The sequence below is a fragment of the Carcharodon carcharias genome, chromosome 5 (assembly GCF_017639515.1).
Source record: "Carcharodon carcharias isolate sCarCar2 chromosome 5, sCarCar2.pri, whole genome shotgun sequence".
Taxonomy (NCBI): Eukaryota; Metazoa; Chordata; class Chondrichthyes; order Lamniformes; family Lamnidae; genus Carcharodon; species Carcharodon carcharias.
The window spans coordinates 146,607,992-146,631,663 of record NC_054471.1 but is presented as its reverse complement, the minus strand read 5'-3'; the positions used below and the strand labels follow the sequence as shown (position 1 = coordinate 146,631,663).

Here is a 23,672-nt window from a genome sequence, read left to right as displayed (position 1 = left end):
CAGTCCTGATAATGAAATGTTTACAGGGAAACAATCTAAAGATTGATCTTCAGGGTTTCAGGAAAAGGGGTTGTGACTAATTCCTTTAGCAACTTGTTCTGCTGTGGGATTGCCTTTGGGAAGAAAGACTGTTGATATGCTATCTTGGACATCTGCCTGGATGTCCAGCTAGAAATGTCCTTTAAGAGGTTTTGTCTTGCATGTTATCTGAAGCTGAGTGAGAAGAATCCCAGTTACCTGTGACAGATCTATCCCTCCAGGTTCCATGAATCAATTAGGCTGGTTGGTCAAACACCAAGTGCCCTGGAGAATTGTTTCTTGACTGGGCCAGGTTATACTCCAGAAAATCTGCAAAGAGGGTTGACTCAGTTCTAGGCATCCATCACTAGGCATGTGATTGTGAAGCCACCTTGATTACAAACAGACATTGTATTGTTTCTCCCCCTTACTTAAACACCCAAGGGATAGTTGCTGGTTAGTCATTAGACAACTGACAAGCATGTGTTTGAGCCCTCACGAGGCAGACATCAGCTGGCAGGAGTTCCTCACAAGCGGCTTGACAATCACCACAACTCATTATAAATTGGTGCAGACTAAAACCCTCCTGACCCCAACACACAGAGCATACTCTATTGAATAACAGCAAATTGAGAACTTCAACAGCTGTTGCTTGACTATCTGTAACTAATCATGTGTGATTGTGATTAATAATCAGGAATGAGAGAGCTGGGAAGCATAATGAAGAAATCACTGAGGTTTCACAAGCCAGCAAAAGGGGCTGTTAGAAGAGTGGTGGAACTGATCAGGGACCAGAATGGAGAACTATTGGTGGAGACAGAAGAAATGGATGAGGTACTAAATGAGTAATCCGCATTGGTTTTTATCAAGGACAAGGGCTTTATCGAAGCTACAATAAGCAAGGAGCTTGTTAGGATTGTTACAGGCAGGGAGGCAGTGGGTGGTTAACTTAAACAGCACTAATTTCTCCTCTCACTACCCGTCCATAAACAGAGTAACGGTGGCGTATCTCCAAACCCCTCGGTTTTGGTGCGATCTAATTTTCTATCAATACCTCCACAGCAAACTTGAGATTGAGTTCATCCTAAGGGTGAGTTTATTTCACTGTGTGCAAATAATAAAGAGAGAAATAGAGAAAAGAAAGATTTAAAATACAAGAGACCACAGAAGAAAGAAATATTATTTCACATGGGTTCCAGAGTCCAGAATCAAAGTCGAAATAGGTATTCCTTCACAGAGGTGAGTGGGTTAAAAACTAATGCTGTGTAATTCACTTTTCCGGTGGTATTGACTTCACATGTTGAGATTGGTGTGCAGAGTATATTCAGTCTGTAGGCGATGGTGCAGAATTTCCAGCAGAAGCACTGTAGATGAGCCTGGTGTTCAAACTAGACAGAGTTTCTTTTCTATAATAAAAGCAAAAAACTGCGGATGCTGGAAATCCAAAACAAAAACAAAAATACCTGGAAAAACTCAGCAGGTCTGGCAGCATCTGCAGAGAGGAACACAGTTAACGTTTTGAGTCCGAATGACTCTTCAACAGAACTAAATAAAAATAGAAGAGAGATGAAATATAAGCTGGTTTAAGGGGGGGTGGGGGGGGTAGGGGGTGAGAGACAAGCAGAGCTGGATAAAGGGCCAGTAATAGGTGGAGATAACCAAAAGATGTCACAGACAAAAGGACAAAGAGGTGTTGAAGGTGCTGATATTATCTAAGGAATGTGCTAATTAAGGGTAGAAAGCAGGACAAGCAAGGTACAGATAGCCCTGGTGGGGGTGGGGTAGGGTGAAGGGAAGGGATCGAAATAGGCTAAAAGGTAGAGATAAAACAAAATACATTTAGAAATAATGGAAATAGGTGGAAAAAGAAAAATCAAGGTAGCTTCTTTTGTTCGGGGGTCACAGACAGGCATAGATTCAGCCATTTTTAAAGGTCTTTGTTCAGTTTTTAAAATTTTAAGAATAGCCATGAGGATATCCATATATATTTTATAAATATATACAGTGTGAGGTCTTAGTCCCCTCACAGGATACAAAATTAAATGAAAATGGATAAAGAGGAAGCATTAGAAAAGCTGTCGGTAAAGTGGATAAGTCACGTGGTCTAGATCAGGTGCACCCAGGTTCCTGCGGAAATGAAGAGTGAAAATTGAAGGGATGTTGGTCACAATCAATCTTCAAATCCTAATTCAAGATATTGGTGATACCCAAGTACTGGAGGATTTCAAAAATTACACAGTTGTTAAAAAGGGGGAGTAGGATAAATTGGGGCAATTAGAAGTCAGTTAGTTAACATTGGTGATGGGGAAACTTTTGGAAACCATATCCGGGAGGAAACTTAACAGCTTTGGTAAGCACGTACTAACAAAAAGGAAACTATTTGTTAAGGGAAAATGGTGTTTGAACAACTTGGTTGCCTTTTTTGACAAAGTAACAGAGAGGGTGGCTGAGGGCGCTGCAGTTATGTTGCGTATGTGGACTTTCAAAAGGCGGTTGATTAAGTACAACACATTAGGCTTGCTAGCAAAGTGGAATAAAAGGGACAGTAGCAGAATGGATACAAACTTGACTAAGGGATATAAAGCATTGGGTTGAGGGGAATGGCTGTTTTTTGGACTGGACGGAGGTAGACAGTGGCATTCCACAATATTCAGTGCACAATTCTGGAATTTACAGATGACACAAAATTTGCAAGTGTAGTAAACACTTAAGACAACAATAATAGCCTTCAAGAGGTCAAAACAGACTGGTAGAATGGTCAGACATATCAGATAAAATTTAACACACAAAGTGAGGTGATACAATTTGGGAGGAAGAATAGGAGAGATTATGCATGCTAAGTTATACAATTTTAAAGGGGATGCAAGAAAAGAGATCTCAGGTGTTTATGTACAAATCGTTAAAGGTGGTAGTACAGGTTAGCAAAGCAGTTAAAAAAGCATAATGGGTATCCGATAACACATGGAATGCAGATGTTCAAGATGGCAGGTGACCACCTTCTCAAGGGCAATTAGGGACAGCGACGCCTGGAAGCCATGAACAAATAAATAAAAAAACATTGGATCCTGGGCTTTATAAATGGAGGCTGAGTTCAAAATCAGAAGGTTATGCCAAATTTATATACGATTTCAGCCCCAATTTGTTTTAATTAAGTTTTTTACAGGATGTAGGTGTCACTGGCTAGGCCAGCGTTTATTGCTCATCCCTAACTGCCCTTTTTGAACTGCTGCAGTCCACGTGGTGTAGGTGTACCCACAGTGCTGTTAGGGAGGAAGTTCCAGGATTTTAACCCAGCGACAGCGAAAGAATGGCAATATATTTCCAAGTCAGGATAGTGTTCCCATCCATCTGCTGCCCTTGTCCTTCTAGATGGCAGTGGTTGTGGGTTTGGAAGGTGCTGTCCAAGAAGCCTTGGTGAATTCCTGTAGTGCATCTTGTAGATGGTACACGCTCTTGCTGCTGTGCGTTGGTGGTGGAGGGAGTCAATGTTTGTGGATGTGATGCCAATCAAGCGGACTGCTTTGTCCTGGATGCTGTCAAGCTCAAGTGTTGTGGGAGCTACACTCATTCAGGCCAGTGCAAAATATTCCTCATGCTCCTGACTTGTTCCTTGTAGATAGTGAACTGGCTTTGGGGAGTCAGGTGGTGAGTTAGGCGTCGCAGGATTCCTAGCCTCTGACCTGCTCTTGTAGCCATAGTATTTATATGGCTAGTCCAGTTCACTTTCTGGTCAATGATAACCTCCAGGATATTGATGGTGGGGGATTCAGTGATGGTAATGCCACTGAAAGTTAAGGGATGATGGTTGGATTCTCTCTTGTTGGAGATGGTCATTACCTGGCACTTCTGTGGCACAAATGTTACTTGTCACTTATCAGTCCAAGCCTGGATATTATCTTACTGCATTTGGTTACGGGTTGCTTCAGTATTTGAGGAATTGTGAATGGTGCTGAAAATTGTGCAATCATCAGTGAACGTCCCCACTTCTGACCTTATGATGGAAGGAAAGTCATTGATGAAGCAGCTGAAGATGGCTGGGCCAAGTACACTACCCTGAGGAACTCCTGCAGTGATGTCCTGGAGCTGAGATGACTGACCTCCAACAGCCACAACTACCTTCCTTTGTGCTAGGTATGACTCCAACCAGCAGAGAGTTCCGCTCCCCACAAGTCCCATGGACTCCAGTTTTGCTAGTGCTCCTTGATGCCACACTCTGTCAAATATGGCCTTGATGTCAAGGACAGTCACTCTTACCTCAACTCAGGAATTCAGCTCTTTTTTCCATGCCTGAACGAAGGCTGTAATGAGGTCAGGGACTGAGTAGCCCTGGTGGAACCCAAACTGGGCATCAGTGAGCAGGTTATTGCTAAGCAAATACTATTGATGACCCCTTCCATTACTTAACTGATGATCGAGAGTAGACTGATGGGGCAGTAATTGGTTGGGTTAGATTTGTCCTGCTTTTTGTGTACAGGACATACCTGGGCATTTTTCCACATAGCCGGGTAGATGTCAGTGTTGTAGCTGTACTGGAACAGCTTGGCTAGGGACGCAACAAGTTCTGGAGCACAGGTTAACAGTACTATTGCCGGAACATTGTCAGGCCCCATAGCCTTTGCAGTATCCAATGCCTTCAGCCATTTCTTGATATCATGTGGAGTGAGTCGAATTGGATGAAGACTGGCATTTGTGATGCTTGGAACCTCTAGAGGAGGCTGAGATGGATCATCCACTCAACACTTCTGACTGAAGACTGTAGCAAATGCTTCAGCCTTATCTGTTGCACTGATGTGCTGGGATCCCCTATCATTGAGGATGGGGATATTTATGGAGTCTCCTCCTCCAGTGAGTTGTTTACTTTGTCCACCATCATTCACGACTGGATGTGGCAGGACTGCAGAGCTTCAATCTGATCCGTTGGTTGTGGAACCGCTTAGCTCTGTCTATCACTTGCTGCTTATGCAGTTTGGCACACAAGTAGTCCTGTGCTATAGCTTCAAGTTGACACCTCATTTTTAGGTGTGCCTGGTGCTGCTCCTGGCATGCCCACCTGCATTCTTCATTGAACCAAGGTTGATCCCCTGGCTTGATGGTAATGGTAGATATGTTGGGCCAAGAGGTTACAGATTGTGTTTGAGTAAAATTCTGCTGCTGCTGATGGCCCACAGCGCCTCGTGAATGCCTAGTCTTGAGTTGCTAGGTCTGTTCGAAATCTATCCCATTTAGCACGGTGGTAGTGCCACACAACATGATCAAGGGTATACTCAATATAAAGGTGGGACTTCGTCTCTACAACAACTGTGCAGTGATCACTCCTACCAATGCTGTCAGATGCATCTGCAACAGGCAGGTTGGTGAGGATGAGGTCAAATATGTTTTCCCCTCTTGTTGGTTCCCTCACCACCTGCCACAGACCCAGTCTAGCAGCTATGTCATTTAGGTCTCGGCCAGCTCAGTCCGTAGTGGTGCTACCGAGCCATTCTTGGTGATGAACATTGAAGTCCCCCACCCAGAGTACAATCTGCACCCTTGCCATCCTCAGTGCTTCCTGCAAGTGGTGTTCAACAAGGAGGAGCACTGATTCATCAGCTGATGGAAGGCAGTACATGGTTTCCTTGCCCATATTTGACATGATGCCATGAGACTTTGTGGGGTCCGGAGTCAATGTTGAGGACTCCCAGGGAAACTTCCTCCTGACTGAATACCTCTGCTGGATCTGTCCTGCCGGTGGAACCGACCATACCCAGGGATGGTGATGGTGGTGTCTGGGACATTATCTGTAAGATATGATTTCATGAGGATGACTTTGTAAGGCTGTTGCTTGACTAATCTGTGAGACAGCTCTCCCAATTTTGGCACAAGCCCCCAGATGTTAGTAAGGAGGGTTGAAAGGGCTGAGTTTTCTGTTGTCGTTTCCGGTGCCTAGGTCAATGTCCGGTGATCCGTCCAGTTTCTTTCCTTTTTTGAGACTTTGTAGTGATTTGATACACCCGAGAGGCTTGCTAGGTCATTTCAGTCAACCACAATGCTGTGGGTCTGGAGTCACATGTAGACCAGTCCAGATTCAGGACGGGCATTAGTGAACCTGATGGGTTTTTAAAACAATTGGCAATGGTTTCATGGTCATCATTAGACTTTTTAATTCCAGCTTTTAATTGAATTCAAATTCTACCATGGCAGGATTCAAACCCAGGTCCCCAGAGCATTACCCTGGTTCTCTGGATTACTAGCCCAGCGACAATACCACTACACCATCACTAGGGCTCCTTAATGCCACACTTGGTCAAATGCTCCCTTAATGTCAAGGGCAGTCACTTTCACCTCAGTAGCATGGCCAATTGTGGGCACCACACTTTAGGAGGGATTAGAAGGCTTTGGAGAGGTTGCAGAAGAGATTTAGCAGAATGCTTCCAGGGATTATAGTCACGTGGACTGACTGGAGAAGCTACAGCTGTTCTCCTTTATGCAGATTTAATAGAGATGTTTAAAATCATGAAAGATTTAGATAAAGAGGAAATGTTTCCAATGATTGAATGGTCAATAATGAGTGCAGAAGTTTATGGTGATTGGTAGAAGAATCAAAGGTGACATGAGGAAAAATGTTTCTATTCAACGAATGGTTAGGATTTGAAATGCACTGCCCAATATTGTGGCAGATACAGATTCACTAGCAGCCACCAAAAGGTATCTGGTTAAATGCTTAAAGGAGAAAAAATTGTAGGAATATTTATGGAAAAAGGAAAGTGGGTGGAATGAACTGGATTTGTTTTCAAAAGAGCTAGCACAGATTCGATTAAATAAATGGCACAGCACAGCATAGCCAGAGGCCATTCTATGAAGCTGTGCTTTGATGCCCCAGTTGCAGCCTGGCATTGGAGGACTAGACTCTTGTAGGTGTCAGGGTTTAGCTGAAATGTTAAATGGAGATCCTGCCTACTTTGTCATGGGGCAGAAAACATCTGGTGGCATTATTTGAAGAACCATAGAAAAATTACAGCACATTAGGCCATTCGGCCCATCTTGTCCATGTCAGCCCAAGGACACCCCGGTGCCCTTTCTAACCCCACCTTCCTGCACCCGGAAAAATTCGATTAAATTAGTAACACACAGCTGTCCCCGAATAAAACCATGCTGACTATCCCTGATTAACCCTTTCGAAGTGACAGTTTATCCTGTCTCTCAGAATTTCTAATAATTTGCCCACCACCGAAGTCAGACTGATCAGCCTCTAATCATTTGTCCTATTCCTCGCACCCTTTTTAAATAATGGTACAACTTTCGCAGACCTCCAATCCTCTGGTACCTTGCCTGTATCTAGTGAGGATTGGAAAATGATCCTCAGAGCATCGCTATTTCCTCCCTGGCTTCCTTTGACAGCCTGGGATACACTCCATCTGGCCCTTCAAGGATGCCAGTCCCTCCAGTACACCTTCTCTCACTATTCTCATTGTATCTAATATTTCACACTCTTCCTCTTTAACTAGAATGTCTGCATCATCCCTCTCCTTAGTGAAGACAGAGACAAAGTACTCATTGAGAACCCTGCCCACATGTTCAGTATCAACCCACACGTTACCATGTACATCTTCTTGTTCTTAATGTATTGATAAAGCATCTTTGGGTTTTCCTTCATTTTACCTGCCAATGTTTTTTCATATTCCCTCTTTGCTTTCCTAATTTCCTTTTTTTACTTCACCTCTGAACCTTCTATACTCCCTAGGCTTTCTACAGTAATAAGTTTTTTGTGACTGTCATAAGCTTTCTTTTCCTGTTTTATTTTGGCCTGTATGCTTCTGGATAACCAGAGGCTCTAGATTTGGTAGTACCGCCCTTTCTCTTTGTGGGGTCATGTCTACACTGTGCCCATAGAATCTCACCTTTGAATGCCTCCACTGATTTGACACTGTTTTCCCTTCAAAAAGCCGTATCTAGTCCACTTTTGCCAGATCACTTCTCAGCTTTGTAAAATTTGCCTTTCCCCAAATTAGAACTTTTACTCATGTTCTATCTTTGTCCTTTTCCATAATTATATTAAATCTAACTATATTATGGTCATTATCTCCAAAACGGTCACCCACTGCTACTTCATCCATTTGCACGGCTTCATTTCCTAAGACTAAATCTAGAATTGCGCCCCCTCTCGTTGGGCTTGTTACGCGCTGGTTAAAAAAATTCTCTTGAATACAGTTCAAGAATTTTGTGTCCTCTGTGCCCTTCACACTGTTCATATCCCAGTTTATATTAGGGGAGTTGAAATCCCTAACTATTATTGCCCTATTGTTTTTGCACTCAGAAATGTGCTTACATATTTGCTCTTCTCTCTTCCACTACTTGAGGATCTATAGTAGCATTCCTAGCAGTGTGGCTGCCCCTTTTTTATTTCTGAGTTCAACCCATATGGCCTCATTTGATGATTCATTTAGTATATCATCCCTCCTCACAGCTGTAATTGATTCCTTAACCAATAATGCTACACCCCGGCCTTTTTTATCCCCCTCCCTATCCTGCCTGAAAATATATATCCAGGGATGTTGAGCTGCCATTTTTCCCCTCTTTTTAAGCCAATTTTCCATTATAGCGATGATATCCTGCTGCCATGTGTCAATCTCTGCCCTCAAATCATCGGCTTTATTTGCTATACTCCTTGCATTTACCTATACACCTTTTAACACTGCCAAATTCCTGTGCTGTACACTTTTTAACCTTTGCTTCTTCTGTCTTTCAGAGTTACTCACTAATTTTCTGTCTCCCGCTCCCTGCTTCGAATTTGTCCAACCTGAATTTGCCCTCAGGTTCCCATCCCTTTACCAATCTAGTTTAACACCCCCCGAACAGCACCAGCAAATCTCCCTGCAAGGATATTCATCCTGGTCCTGTTCAGGTATAGACCGTCCAGCTTGTATAGGTCCCACCTTCCCCAGAACCAGTCCCAATGTCTCAGAACACTGATGCCCTCCCTCCTACACCAGCTTTCCAGCCACGTGTTCAATTGCTCAAATTTCCTATATCTCTGCTCATAAGTATGTGGGATTGAGAGTAATTCTATGATTACTGCATTAGAGGTCCTGCTTTTCAATCTCTAGCTCCCTGAAATTTGCATTCAGGACCTCACCCTCTTTCCTCCTAAGTCATTGGTACGAGCTGGGAGTTCCCCTAGAATCTTGAACCAATATCACATTCTCAAGCAACATGGCCAAATTCCCTATCCTGCCAAATCCTTTCAAAGTTTCCACTGGCATCACACTCTCCCCCAACTTGTGCTCTCAGATACAAAATTCCAATCTGTCCTGTGTTCTCAGACTGCATTACACTCCCACAGATCACAGGTTCTTGAAGTGAAAAGGTCGTGACCACATGCCTCCTAACCCTAAAGGATAAATAGTAAATTACTACTATGTTAATACAATTCCTTTCTTTGTTAACAACAGGATCACAAATGTGTACATGCGCTACTTCTGCACACATGCTTTATTCAATAATAAAGCTTGACAACTGATCATTGTTCACAATTCCCGGAGTGGGACAGCACTGTATCGTAAAAATTATGACAACTCATTGACATGTGCCTAGCTTCATGATAAAAAGAGTGTAAGATATGTCATACTCTTTTAAACACAAAACTTAGATATTACATTATGCAAATTTTAATGTGTGTGTCTTTTAATTTCAGAATTACTTGAAAGCAACTTTACAGTGTGGAAAGGGATGGGGCATAATTTCAATGTAAAGTACTCATTTATTAATATGCATGATCAAGATTTCTCATAACAAGTAGGACCTCAAAAATCTCAAACTTGAGAATTCTTTTAAAGAACAGGCAGCTTTCACAGACTTAGCAATTAACATTACTATCCAGGACCAGAAAGGCTAAGGGAACATTCTGCAATTTTAAGACTGGGTGTTGGGTTGAAAACACAAATCCTTTGAAAGACTCACACCCATATATAAAAATATCTTCCATCTAGCACATGTTCAAACACATTAAAGACATAATGCTTGAAAGTGAAAAAAAATATAAAAAGGACAATCTTGCATAATCTGGCCAATCCCCAAGAACTAATACCTGGGATTCACAGGCAACTGCCAATCTCCAGAAAATTTAGTTAGTAATTTGCCTCAGTTTGACCTCAGGACGTATTTAGACCCTTTCCCCACAAGATGTGCTTCATCAGTGCCTTTAAAAATAACCCAGGTTAAACTCCATTCCATCTTAAAATTCACAACTACATTCCAAACCACAAACTACTCAAGAATAGCCATACAAATCATCTTTAACATATTAAAAATCTTATGTCTATAGTGTCACTATTGTTTGGAGGATGCCATTACACACTGGCCAGATTGCTTCCGTTCTAAACATGAACATTGAAATTTATGATAGAAATATAACAATATGGACAAAATGCATGACTATAAAATGAGAGCTGAATTACATTTATATATGCTGGTTTAAATATTAACCTGCCGTCTAAGACCACTTTTCTCAAAGAAAATAGGTACTTTTGATTCCCTGTATGCATCGTGGCAAGATATCAACTACTCAGCTCGCTATAATTTGGCACATCAACTATTTCTAACTTTGCTCCTTCAGCTTTTATTTTTAAATAAAATTGTACCCTCCACCTTTTATTCCACATTAACCTTTTCTGATGCCACACACTTCAAATTTTATTTGTAAAAACAAAGACAAAAGCGTTAAATAAAGCATTGATTCTTCCGAGAGGAACAATATATTATTGGGCTGAAGCGCAAAGTGGACCACCCAATTTCAGATCCAAAGCCCGAGTGACATACTCATATTTCTCCAAACAAAAAAATCAATTTTGGTCAAGTGATCAGATATAGTCCCAAGCAAGGGTTCAATCTTTGATCATATTTCAGACTTCTTTCTAACTAGCTGCAGAAGGAAGTTGTGGAAGTGTCCATAATTTCCTATGTACTTCCAGCTAGCATTCAGAAAATGTGCCCACTTGTGACAGTACAAAATGAAGGCTTGATTTATCATATCTCACAAAATTATTTGATATTAGCAAGAGAGGGAGGAGATAAACCATGTGATTTAAAGCAATTTGAATTTTTAACCAGTTAGTTTTAACATGCTAATAAACTCTGATCAAAATTATTTATAAAATATTAAGATTTTTTATTGTAATGGAAGTTAAATGAAGTAAAATATTTAAAAATATGTTTTCAAATCTTCCATCGGCATACACTTCCAGTCAACTTTTCCCATTATCAAGTCCTTTGTCCACACTGATACTCTTTTTGAGTAAACCTGTTTCCATCTGTTTCAGATGAAGTTATATTGTTTTGTCCACACTGATGCTGATGTAAACTTTATCATGCTCTAATTATATCTTCCCTGCAGTGGAGGCATTGCAACTTAGGCTGTCTGCATTATAAATATGGACATAAGAATTTGTGATAAAGATATACAAAGATAAAGACAGGACACATCACCGTAAAATGTGGGGTGAATTACCCTATCCTCTATCCCAGCTTTATTTGAAAACTACACGAGCCTGGACTCCCCACGCGCATTGCCACAGGAGATCAACTAGTATATATTAACATTGCAACAACCTTTAAACTATATTAATTATTTAAAATGTTTGTAGCTACAATCAATGATAACATTTCAAAACAGGTAAATGTACAGCATCCCCCAAATTCTAGAAACACTTTATTTCAGCATTCTATTAAATAGTAAATATTACATCGATATTTTTCACTTTGATGGAAAGTATATTTCAATTTTAATTATTTTCACTCATTACTAATAACTCAAATAAAGTCATCATATTGAATTCCTGTCGAAATTCTCCCTTGAATCAAGGTCACGTAGTATCCTGTTTTACAGCTGTGTTGCCATGGTAAAGCTAAAGTCAACTAAAGTCTTATGACAGAATAAGCTGTTTTCACCACATTTTTCAATGACCTCTACATCGTAGTAATGGAACGCGTTCAATCTCGACGTAGTTTCTACTGCAATTACATATTCTAAAACTACTAAAACGGACTGGTAAATGGCACACCACCCAGCACCTGGATATTGCAATATCTAACCTAGCATAGTCACACAATGTCCCCACGATTATTGCTACTCCTCTTGCTCACAAACACTGGCTTCCCCGCAAAATGTACAAAATAACTTCCACTCACCTGATAAGACAGGGGCTTTAATTTATTTAGCTGCAGCACTTCTTGGTGCCTATATCTGTTGGGCGAACCTTGGAGATGCGGTTCACATTTGATGTGCCGTGTCCTGTGCGGAGCGGGTTTTGCAGAGCGACTCAGCGCTCTCTATGTCTCTGCCTTTGCTCCACTGCCGGAGCTGGAGCGCCGGCGCGCGCACGGTGATTGACACGTGACGCGAGGCGCAAAGCGCGCGCCTGGCCATCCATGGAACATTGTGCTGGCTGGCGAGGGATTTGCTGACAGGTTGCACACTGGCCAAACAACAGCCTATGTGTGTGTGTGTGAATGTGTGTTCTTTTTCTTCATATATTTTAACGTTGCTCACAATATGATGGGGGGGGGGGGGAATGTTCGCCAGTGACAAACTATGTTGATGAAAGCGTCACCGATTGCACTTTCCTTCAAAACAATGCAGCCGGGGCTGTGCTTTGCGAATGCAATCTGCATTAAAATAGGTCACGTTTCCGAACCGAAATAAGGGATTGTCACTTCCAATCAATGGGATTGTAGATCCGCAAGCGTCAAAGCAAGCTGCTGCCGCGCTTTTTGCCATTACATTCTCGAGTCAGATGTGCAAAATTAGGGGTCTTCATTGTAATCTTTGTGGAAAGCGGCTAGCCCCCATGTGTCTCCTCCCTTATCCATATTTCTAATTGTTACATGATTTGGCGAAATACGAATTATGAACATGAAAATCTCAGACTTGAAACGTTACAACGTTATCGTGCAGCGCCAGAATTATGATTTCAATATCAATTTTTTGAATGCATGTTGCCCTCCATTTTTCTTCTGATATTTTACACAGGGTGAGCGTCTTTCTCACTAGAGCCGATAGGTCATTTGCTCTTTGGCTTCTACCAATGCCACTCTGAAACTGATCATTAAAATGTGCAGAAACTTCCCCTGTGCCTCTCTTCCCACTTTCACGCCTTGGAACCCCATCCAGTATAACCTGTATGTGCAACGCCAGGGGATGTGTGCTAAAGCATTAACATTGTATCTAGCATGAATTTTATCTATCACACTTTGAGCACCATACCTGTAAAAATATGAATTTGTGTGTCACATTTGTACATTCATGAAGCAGCAATAAAAAAAACAAATAAACCATTTACCAGGCACTAACAAGCAATTAGGAACGGAAAAAAGTCAGTTACAAAAACTGCAAAGCAAGTTGCCAAAACAAAACAAAGAGAAGGCTTGGCCTAAATAGCCAAGTGGTTATGGTTCTGGGTTTGTAACCCCAAGATCGAGAGTTCAAATCTTACAACGGCAAACTATGAAACAATGTAACTTCATCTGAAACAGATGGAAACGGATTTGTACTCGAAAGAGTTACAAAAGAAAGAGATGCTAAGCCACGAAAATCGCATTTTTTCCATTCTTTTCGAGGCTATCTTGAACTCTAGCTGAGAAACTCATTATTGGAAACAAGGGTATAACATAATAAAACATTAAATATTTCTATATTTAAAATGACCACAACATTTCCCTGTACTTTAGCATCTTCTGTATTTATAAGAAGTCAAATAGCATTTTCTATCAAAGGCCTGTGTCTCCGATTCATGGCATTGCTAAAGCTATTCCCCAGCCAGCTGAGGATACAACTACAACTCTCAGCAAGGATTTGTGCGTAAAATTCACAGCACGTTACAGACTGAGTCCGTACAAACATTCTATGGTGAAAACTCCCACCATACTTATATATGACTGGAACCAATCTATGTTTTTCCTAACTCAAAACTCATTGGCAGAAAAGCTATAGTGGTAATTTTCCTAATGATTTCAGCACAAGGTAAAGCATGGCACTTACAACTTTATTAAGGTAAGTTTTCATAGATGAATTATTTTCATGGGGTTATTTTCAGAGAAAAAAGCAATAGGCAGAAATTAGAAATCAGTTCAGGAGCAGGAGGGAGAGAGGGAAACTGAAAGAGGCTATTACAGTATCATATACAATGAAAGAAAGGGATAGAGAGGAACATTCACTTAACATAGTCTTAGAACATCCTAAAGCGCAGTACAGCCAATACATTTTTTGAAGCGCAGTCACTTTTGTAGAGAAAAGCAACAGCCAATTTGCTCACAACAAAGTGATAAATGGCAAAATTGTCTGTTTTGATGGTTGAGATATAAATATTGTGCATGACACCAGGGGAACTTATGCTCTTCTTCAACTAGTGGCATGGGATCTTTTATGCATATCTGAAAGGGCAGAAGGGGCCTCAGTTTAATGCCTCATCTGAAAGATGGCACCTCCAACAATGTGGATCTGCAGTGAAGTGTTAGTCTAGATCGCATGCTCAAGTCTCCAGGGTGGTGTTTCAATTCACAGTTTTCTCACTCAGAGGTGAGATTACTGAACCAAGGGCTGATAAATCAGTGGCAGGCGAGAAATATGATGGTAGGGAATTAAGACCAGATTAAGTTTGTAAGGCAAAAATGTGCGTAGCATTAAATCTACTACGCGATGTGTTGCGACATTGGATTACCTTGCCAAGGTCAAAGCTGACCTGTTGTTTCTGCAGGAGTGTGCAATACCGTACCTCAGCTCCTACAGGCAATGGTCACGATGGTGGTCCCATGGGCCATCGATCTCGTTGGGAGGAAACGACTCTCGTTCCTCCAGCCTGGATATTCTGCTGCAGGGAGGCAACTTCACTGTCTCCCAGGTTAAGGAGGTGGTGGGCGGGCGCCTCCTCGTAGCAGACGTAATGTATAAGAATGCTCCACTCCGGTTAATTAACACCTACACCCCGTCACAAGGGGCTGAGCGGCTGGAGGTTTTTCAGCAGCTCCCACTGCTGCTGGCAACCTCCAGGCCGGTCATTCTGGGCGGTGACTTCAACTGCATCATCGATGCAGCTGGACGATCCGGCAGGGCCGACAGCAGATTGGACGCTACGTCCAGATCCCTGATAGAAACAGTAAAGGATGCCAAGCTGCATGACATCTTCAGCAACCCTGCAGACGAAGCACAGCGTAGATACACCTGGTCGCGGCCTGACGGGTCTGTCTGTTCCAGGATAGATTTCCTGTTTGTGTCCCATGCATTCGCAGTCAGATCCACCGACGTCAAGCTGGTGTTCTTCTCTGACCACTGCCTCCTACTGGCCGACTGTCACTTAGAGGAAGACCAGAGGGTTGGCAGGGGGGCATGGAAGCTAAACGTGAAACTGCTGACCCCAGAGAACATTGAGGAGCTCAAGAGGGATTACAAAGGTTGGAGAACCATGAAACCCCACTTTGAGTCACTGACACACTGGTGGGAAGCGATCAAGGGAAACATCAAGAGGTTTTTCATCCTCAAAGGCACCCAGAAAGCTAGAAAGGAACAGAGGGAAATGTCCCGACTCCAGAAAAACATGCAGAATCTGCTCCGGCTGCAGTCGATGGGGGTCGATGTCAAGGAGGAACTCCAAGAGGTGAAGAGCCAGCAAGCCTCGCTTTTTGCCTCGGAGGCCTCCAAGATCATCTTCTGTTCCAGAGTCTGCTCCATGGAGCAGGATAAGACATGCTCACGTTTCTTCTTCCAAAAGGTACACAGAGAGAGCTCTGTGATCAGCAGCCTGAAGGAAGAAGATGGCTCAGTAAAGTCATCACAGTCCGACATTTTGAGGAGGAGCAAATCCTTTTATGCTGGATTGTATGACGTGAAGCCCACAGACAGCACGGCCTCCCAGTCCTTCCTGTCCTCTATCACAGAGGTCTTAGACAACAGTACGCGGGAGAGTCTGGACAAAGCGCTAACTCCCGACGAACTGACTGAGGCCCTTGAGTCCTTCGAGAAGAGTAAAACTCCCGGAAGGGACGTCTTGCCGGCGGAGTTGTATTCGGCTCTGTGGGACTGGATCGGCCCAGACCTGCTAGAAGTGTACGAGAGTATGCTCCTGGCCGGCAGTATGTCAGAATCCATGAGGAAAGGCATTATCACCCTCATCTACAAGCACAAGGGGGAAAGGGAGGAAATTAGAATTTGGCGACCCATTTCACTGTTGAATGTGGATTATAAGATTCTAATCAAGGTCATCGCCAATCGGGTCAAATCCGCTCTGGAATTGGTGATTCACCCTGACCAGACCTGCATTGTGCCAGGCAGGAAGATCTCTGACAGCCTCGCGCTGCTCAGGGATACGATTGCCTATGTACAGGACAGGGGTGTGGATACCTGCCTCATCAGCCTGGATCAGGAGAAGGCTTTTGACAGAATATCGCACACCTATATGGTGGATGTGCTCTCCAAAATGGGGTTTGGGGAGGGAATTCGCAATTGGATCCAACTGCTCTACACTAACACCAGTAGTGCAGTCTCTATCAATGGGTGGGAATCAGATAGCTTTCCTATTAAATCTGGAGTCAGGCAGGGCTGCCCTCTCTCGCCTGTTCTTTTTGTGTGTTGCATAGAACCCTTTGCTGAGTCCATCAGGAAGGATCCGGGCATAAGACGAGTGACGATCCCAGGCAGTGGAGGCATTCAGGTCAAAGTCTCCCTGTACATGGATGATGTCGCCATTTTCTGCTCGGATCCGCTGTCAGTGCACAGACTTATCCACATCTGCGACCAGTTCGAACTGGCCTCGGGAGCCAAGGTAAATCGTGGGAAGAGCGAGGCCATGTTCTTTGGGGACTGGGCTGACCGATCCTTTGTACCCTTCACTGTCAGGGCTGACGGCCTGAAGGTGCTGGGGATATGGTTCGGAGGGACCAGGGCACGCGTTAGAAACTGGAAGGAGTGAGTGTCTATGGTGAAAAGGAAACTGGGCATGTGGGAGCGACGCTCCCTCTCCATTGCGGGTAAGAACCTGGTCATCAGGTGTGAGGCACTCTCGCTGTTGCTGTACGTGGCGCAGGTCTGGCCCATTCCACACTCCCGTGTGGTGGCGATCACCGGAGCCTTCTTTCGCTTTATCTGGAGGTCGAAAATGGATCGTGTCCGCAGGGACACGATGTACAAGCCTCTAGATAAAGGGGGAAAAAACGTGCCCAACATTGCCCTCATACTGATGGCCACCTTTGTGTGCGGTTGTATCAAGCGGTGCGTAGACCCTCAGTATGCAAACACCAAGTGTCACGACATGCTGAGGTTCTACCTGTCCCCAGTGTTACAAAGGATGGGTCTGGCCACGCTGCCACGGAACGCTCCAAGTAGTTGGACTGTGCCGTACCACCTGTCCCTCGTGGGAAGATTTATGCAGAGAAACACCTTTGACCACAAGTCCATCAGGCAGTGGTCAGTACGTAACGTCTGAAAGACCCTGAGGGAAAAGGAGAGGGTGGATCCTGTGGGATGGTTCCCTGAGCAGACTGACAAAGTCATTTGGCAGAATGCCTCATCGCCAGAACTTTCCAACAAGCACCAAAATGTAGCTTGGCTGGTGGTGAGAAAGGCCCTCCCTGTAAGATCCTTCCTACATGCCAGGAGTCTCACCCCCTCTGCACGTTGCCCTCGATGTGGCTGTGGTGGGGAAGAGACCGTTGTTCACCTCCTTGTAGATTGTGTCTTTGCAAAGAAGATCTGGAGAGAGATGCAGTAGTTTCTGTTGAGGTTCATCCCGAGCAGTTCTGTGACAGAGGACTCTGTGCTCTATGGGCTATTCCCAGGGACACACACCGAGACAAACATCAACTGCAGCTAGAGGATCATCAGTTCGGTGAAAGACGCTCTTTGGTCTGCCCGAAACTTGTTGGTTTTCCAGCGCAAAGAGTTGTCCCTGACAGAGTGTTGCAGACTGGCACATTCCAAGGTCCAGGACTACGTGCTGATGGACACAGTTAAGCTTGGGGCAGCCGCCACAAAGGCGCAATGGGGAAGGGTCGCTGCCTAAGACCTTTCTGCCATAGTACACTGAGGGGCTGGGCACTGTAAAGAACCCCTCAGGCTGTACAGCTTAAAATGATTGTAATATTCATTGTTTGTACTGATACACCTTGTGATTCACATTGTAAAAGTTGAACCTGATTATATTTTTGTAATGGTGATATTGAAATGGTTCGAAATGTTTTTGAAGATTTATGAATAAAGTATATTTTTGAAAAAAAAAAAGGAGGTTCTCCCGGGATGAGGCTAGCCCATTGCACTTCGGGTGTGCTGACGCGTGCGATGTCCCCAAATGCGGGATACTCGACTGCAAAATTTGTGGTAGTGGGGGACTGCGTTCGCGCTCTCCCCTGATTTCCAATTCAAAAAATAGCTTTCGACATTTTTGTTCAGCGAGGTTTTTTATCCAATGCAAGCAACATAAGCCGCAAAAAAAAATTTTGTGCCTGTGTTCATGTGGCACCTTGTTAAAAACAATTGCTAATTAAGCTGGTGATGGGCATTAATTATCCCATCTAAATAGAATAAAAAGATACAGCTGGAATGTTTTATGTGGAAGTCAGAAGCACTGAGGAGTTGTCTTGAAAATAAACCAGCTTTAATCAAGAAAGTAAAAAGGCAAAAATGTTTACCACTACAGCATGCTGACACAGATGCAAATAAAATATACACGGGAAAAGAAAAAGAAGGAAAGCTAGAAACTGTTTGAGAGACTTATAGACTGGAGACAAAATGAATAGAAGGAGAATTAGAAAGGGAGTGGGAGGTAGTCACACTTTTAATCAACAGTATATGTTAAGATGTCAATACTCTTAGCTGGTTACTCACAACTAACTCTGCAGTTGGCAAGTGTTCTGTTTACCTGCATTGCTTAAAATTAAAGTTTAGATTAAATTGCCAGTTAAAATACTGTAACCCAGTAGCTGTTTCATGAGGACTTTCATGTTTGGTCATGAGGACTCGAAACGTCAACTCTTTTCTTCTCCGCTGATGCTGCCAGACCTGCTGAGATTTTCCAGGTAATTCTGTTTTTGTGCTGTTTCAATAACCAGTTGAAAATGTTCTTCACTGTTAGCCAGGTTGAAAAAGGCAGAACGCTGCTGTTTTAAAACATACTGCTGGCTCAAATGAATGTTTCTGATGTAGCTTTCCTATCATGAAACAAAACATTATCTGTCTTACCATGATCTGCTTATACATCTAAAATAGTAAATATTTATTTTTCTTATCATTGTATTTCCATTTTAAGATATAGTTATGCATGAGGCATGAGGGAATGATGGGCTTATGACCTACAGGGTCTAAAGATATTGTGAGTTTGTGACATGGAGGGTGCCATATATATAGGATCTTTCATGAAAATAAGATTAATACTGTGTAAATGTGAACCCTGCTTCTTCATAAATCAAAGCCAATAAAACCGTAACTATAACTTTGCTTATTTCAAACCCATTCCTTAAGGTTTGTGGCCTTGATTTTTTTTTTCTTTTGAAGAACAATTTTGTCCATTTTTGTAGAAGTAGGGCAGATGCCTGAATGCTGCCTGCACGTATAATGGAATGAGCTACAATGACCAAACTGCTTTGTTTTGTCCTTGTCACCTTCAGGTAAAAACACAAATCTAGGTGTTCCATTTTTGCATTTTGTAGCTAGCCGCAGTGTAATGTAAGTTTATAATAACATGTAGAACATCATCTTAATCAGCAGTGTCTAACTGATGAAGCTGGTAAACTGCAAACCATTCACTCATCACTCTGTGTGATATGACCAATGTTGAAATCTACAAACACAGCATTCAGACAGTGACCCTAATTTTACAGAAATAGATGCAAATTACTTTTTCAAAGTTTAGAAAAAAACTATGCCACAGAGTTCTTCATCCCCATGGACACAACAACCCAATTGGTATAAGTATAAAAATCCCCAATTGCACATTTATTATAGTGCCAAACCTGAGTAAGAATCTGTACCAGCAGCAAATTGCATTTGAATAGCACCTTTAATTTATTCTTCCATGGGATGCTTGTGTCACTAGTAAGGCCAGATATTTATTTTGCCCATCCCCAATTGCCCTTGACCTGAGTGGTGTGCTAAGCCATTTCAGTGGGCAGTTAAGAGACAACCACATCACTGTAGGCCAGACCAGGTCAGGATAGCAGATTTCCTTCTGTAAAGGGAAATAGTGAACCAGATGGGTTTTTAAATAACAATCAGTGATAGTTTCATGGTCACCCTTATTGAGACCAGCTACCATGGTGAGACTTGAACTCACACCCCCAGAGGATTAGCCTGGATCTCTGAATTGCTGGTTCAGTGACATTACCACTATACCACCATCTCCCCTTAGTAGTGAAACATCCCAAGGCACTTTACAGTAGCATTATCAAACCAAATTTAATACCAAATCCCACAAGGAAGTACTAGGAAAGAAGAATGATTCCAGGGATAAGGAATTTTATTTACATGATTAGGTTAGAAAAGCTGGGGTTGTTCCCCTTGGAGAAAAGGAGACAGAGAGGAGATTTGATAGCAATGTACAGAATTATGACGGGTTTGGATAAGGCAGACAAATAAGTTGCCATTAGCTGATGGTACAAGAACTGGGGGACACAGATTTAAGGTTTGAGGGGGGAATGTGAAGATTTTACAGTGAGTGGTGATGACCTGGAACTCGTTGCCTACAAGGGTGTTGGAAATGAAGATGATTAATGATGTCAAAAGGAAATTGAATGAGTACTCTAGGGGACTAACCTCACAAGACCATGGGAACAGAATGGGGAATGGGACTGATGAGATTGTTCCAAATGCTCCGAATGGCCTCCTCCATGCCATAATGACTCTATCACGCTATGACATTTAAGACCAAAATTTTGGTCAAGGAGGTTGGTCTTAAGGAGCATCTTAAACAAGGGTAGAGAGGAAAAGGACAGTAGAAGTTTTTGGATGGACTTCCAGAGCTTAGGCCTTGACAGCTAACGGCAGAAGGGTAATGTTGGGTGATGATACAGAGGTAGAAATAAGCAGTCTTATTCACAGTTGGGATGTGTGTTGGAAGGTCATCTTGGACTCAAATATGACACCAAGTTTGTGAGTAGTCTGGTTCAGCCTCAGGCAGTTGCCAGAGAGAGGTTATGGAGCAGGTAGCAAGGCAGTGGTGTTTGTAAAGGTTGGAACTGGAGACGATGATTTCATCGTTCCCAATTTTTTGTTGAAGTAAATTTCTGCTTATCCAGTACTGGATGTCAGACAAGCAATATAGCAAAGGCAATGGTCCCTGACAACATCCTGGTGTAGTACTGAAGACTTTGTTCCAGAATGAGCTGTGCCCTTAGCCAATCTGTTCCTGTGCAGCTACAACACTGGCAACTACCCAACAGTGTGGAAAATTGTCCCAAAAAGCAGGACAAATCCAACCCTGCCAATTACTGCTCCATCAGTCCACCCTCAATCATCAGCAAAATGATAGTAGTGTCCTCACCAGAGGTATCAAGTGGCCCTTGTTCAGATAAAAAAACCTGCTCACCAATATTCAGTTTGTGTTCCCCAAAGCCACTCAGCTCCAGACCTCATCGCAGCCTCGATCCAAAAATGGACAAATGAGCTGAACTCCAGAGTTGTGATGAGAGTGACGGCCCTTGACATCATGGAGCATTTGATCGACTGTGGCACCAAAGAGTCCAAGCTATTGAAGTCAATGGGAATTGGGAGGGAAACTTTTCACTGGTTGGAGTCATGAATCTCGGAGAGAAAAAATTCTCCTCTTCTCAGTCTTAAATGGGTGACCTTTATTTTTAAACAGTGACTCCTATTCTAGATTCTCCCACAAGAAGAAACATCCTTTCCACATCCACCCTGTTAAGATCCCTCAGGATCTTATATGTTTCAATCAAGTCACCCCTTACTCTTCTAAGCTCCAGCAGATACAAGCCTAGCCTATCCAAGCTTTCCTCATAAGACAACCTGCCCATTCCAGGTATAAGTCTAGTAAACCTTCTCTGAACTGCTTCCAACACATTTACATCAATATCCTTGGGGTTCCAATTGACCAGAAACTTAATTGGACAAGTCATATAAACACTACGGCCACAAAAGCAGGTCAGAGACTGGGAATTCTGCGGCGAGGAACTCACCTCCTGACTCCCAAAAGTCTGTCCACGATCTACAAGTCACAAGTCATGAATGTGATGGAATACTCTCTATTTATCTGGATGAGGTGCAGCTCTAACAATATTCAACAAGCTTGACACCATGTAAGACAAAGAGCCTCCTTGATGGCACCCATTTACAAACATTCACTCCCTCCACCACCAGTGTTTAATGGCAGCAGTGTGTTCCATCTACAAGATACACTGCAGTAACTCATCAAAGCCTCCTTCAACAGTACCTTTCAAACCCACAACTTCTACCACCAAGAAGAACAAGGGCCGTAGATATTTGGGAGCACCACCACTTGCAAGTTCCCCTCCAAGCCACACACCGCCCTGACTTGGAACTATATCACCGTTTTTCACTTTCACTGGGTCAAAATTGTGGAACTCCCTCCCTTACAGCACTGTAGGTGTACCTACACCACATGGGCTGCAGCGGTTCAAGAAGTCGGTCCACCACCACCTTCTCAAGGACAATGAGGGATGGGCAAAAAATGCTAGCCCTGCCAGTGACATTCACATCACAAGAATAAAGATACAAAGAACTGACAATTTAGAGGTAGCAGAGGGATTGAGAGAGGTGTTGGTGAGGAAGAGCTGGGTGTCATTAACATTCATGTGGAACCTGATATTGTATTTTTCAATGATGCAACAGAGAGTCAGCCTGTAGACGAGAGGTGGAGGGGCAGAGGTGGATTGCAAGTTAGAAGTGTATATTATTGGTTTTGTTTAACTGTACAATTGCAAACAAATTCACCTTTTATATTTATAGATGTAAGTGTTGAGTATCATGTTTCAAATTGTCAACTTTGTTTGAATCACAAAATAATCTTGTTTAAAGAAAAATATAAAAAGGAAAGTCAGTTAATTCTTTGCTGCTTTTTTGACCTTGTGGTGAGCAGCCAATGACTTACAAACACAAGTCAAACTGCACAGGAACAATTTCCATCTAAATATCTTCTGAACCTGCCAAGCTATATCAATTAGAACTTTTTAGTCTTAAAGAGAATCACCCATGAACAACCTTGTGATGTTTTCTACTTTTAAAGTACTCTGTCAGAGTTCTCGGAGAGTGGCAAGATAAACTGTATCCTGCCTCAAGAAATGGTGAGGAAACAACATGCCAGTGAGCCCAGAAAACCACCATCTTAATGATTTGGTTTCAACATCTGAAGAAGATGCTAGGAATTTCAGGATTCCAAAATATTAATGTTTAAAAATAAAGGCTGCTTTAAGTTTCTAATACTTTTTAAAATAAAAACTATTCCTTGTTTTTTCCATGTAATCAGTGGGAATTGCTGTGAAATATTTGGCATACTTGAACATCTAGCCAAAAATAATTACAAATTATATAAATAGGAAAATGAGACTGAATGAGTATGTCTGTCTGTGACTGAACAATATTTCAATCAAGTCTTTTAAGCATTGTCATCTGAAACTCCCTCCCTTCTGAATTAAAAAAAATACAAGCCCATTCCTCCTGCCCTATC

The 23,672-nt window shown here is 42.7% G+C and overlaps 1 non-coding gene across 1 annotated transcript; it reads left to right on the top strand.

Moving 5' to 3' along the window:
* The first annotated feature begins 18,222 nt into the window (after positions 1 to 18,222).
* Positions 18,223 to 18,387, top strand: LOC121278493. Its single transcript, XR_005943164.1, has one exon. It is a non-coding gene; the product is annotated as a U1 spliceosomal RNA (small nuclear RNA).
* The last annotated feature ends 5,285 nt before the right edge of the window (positions 18,388 to 23,672 follow it).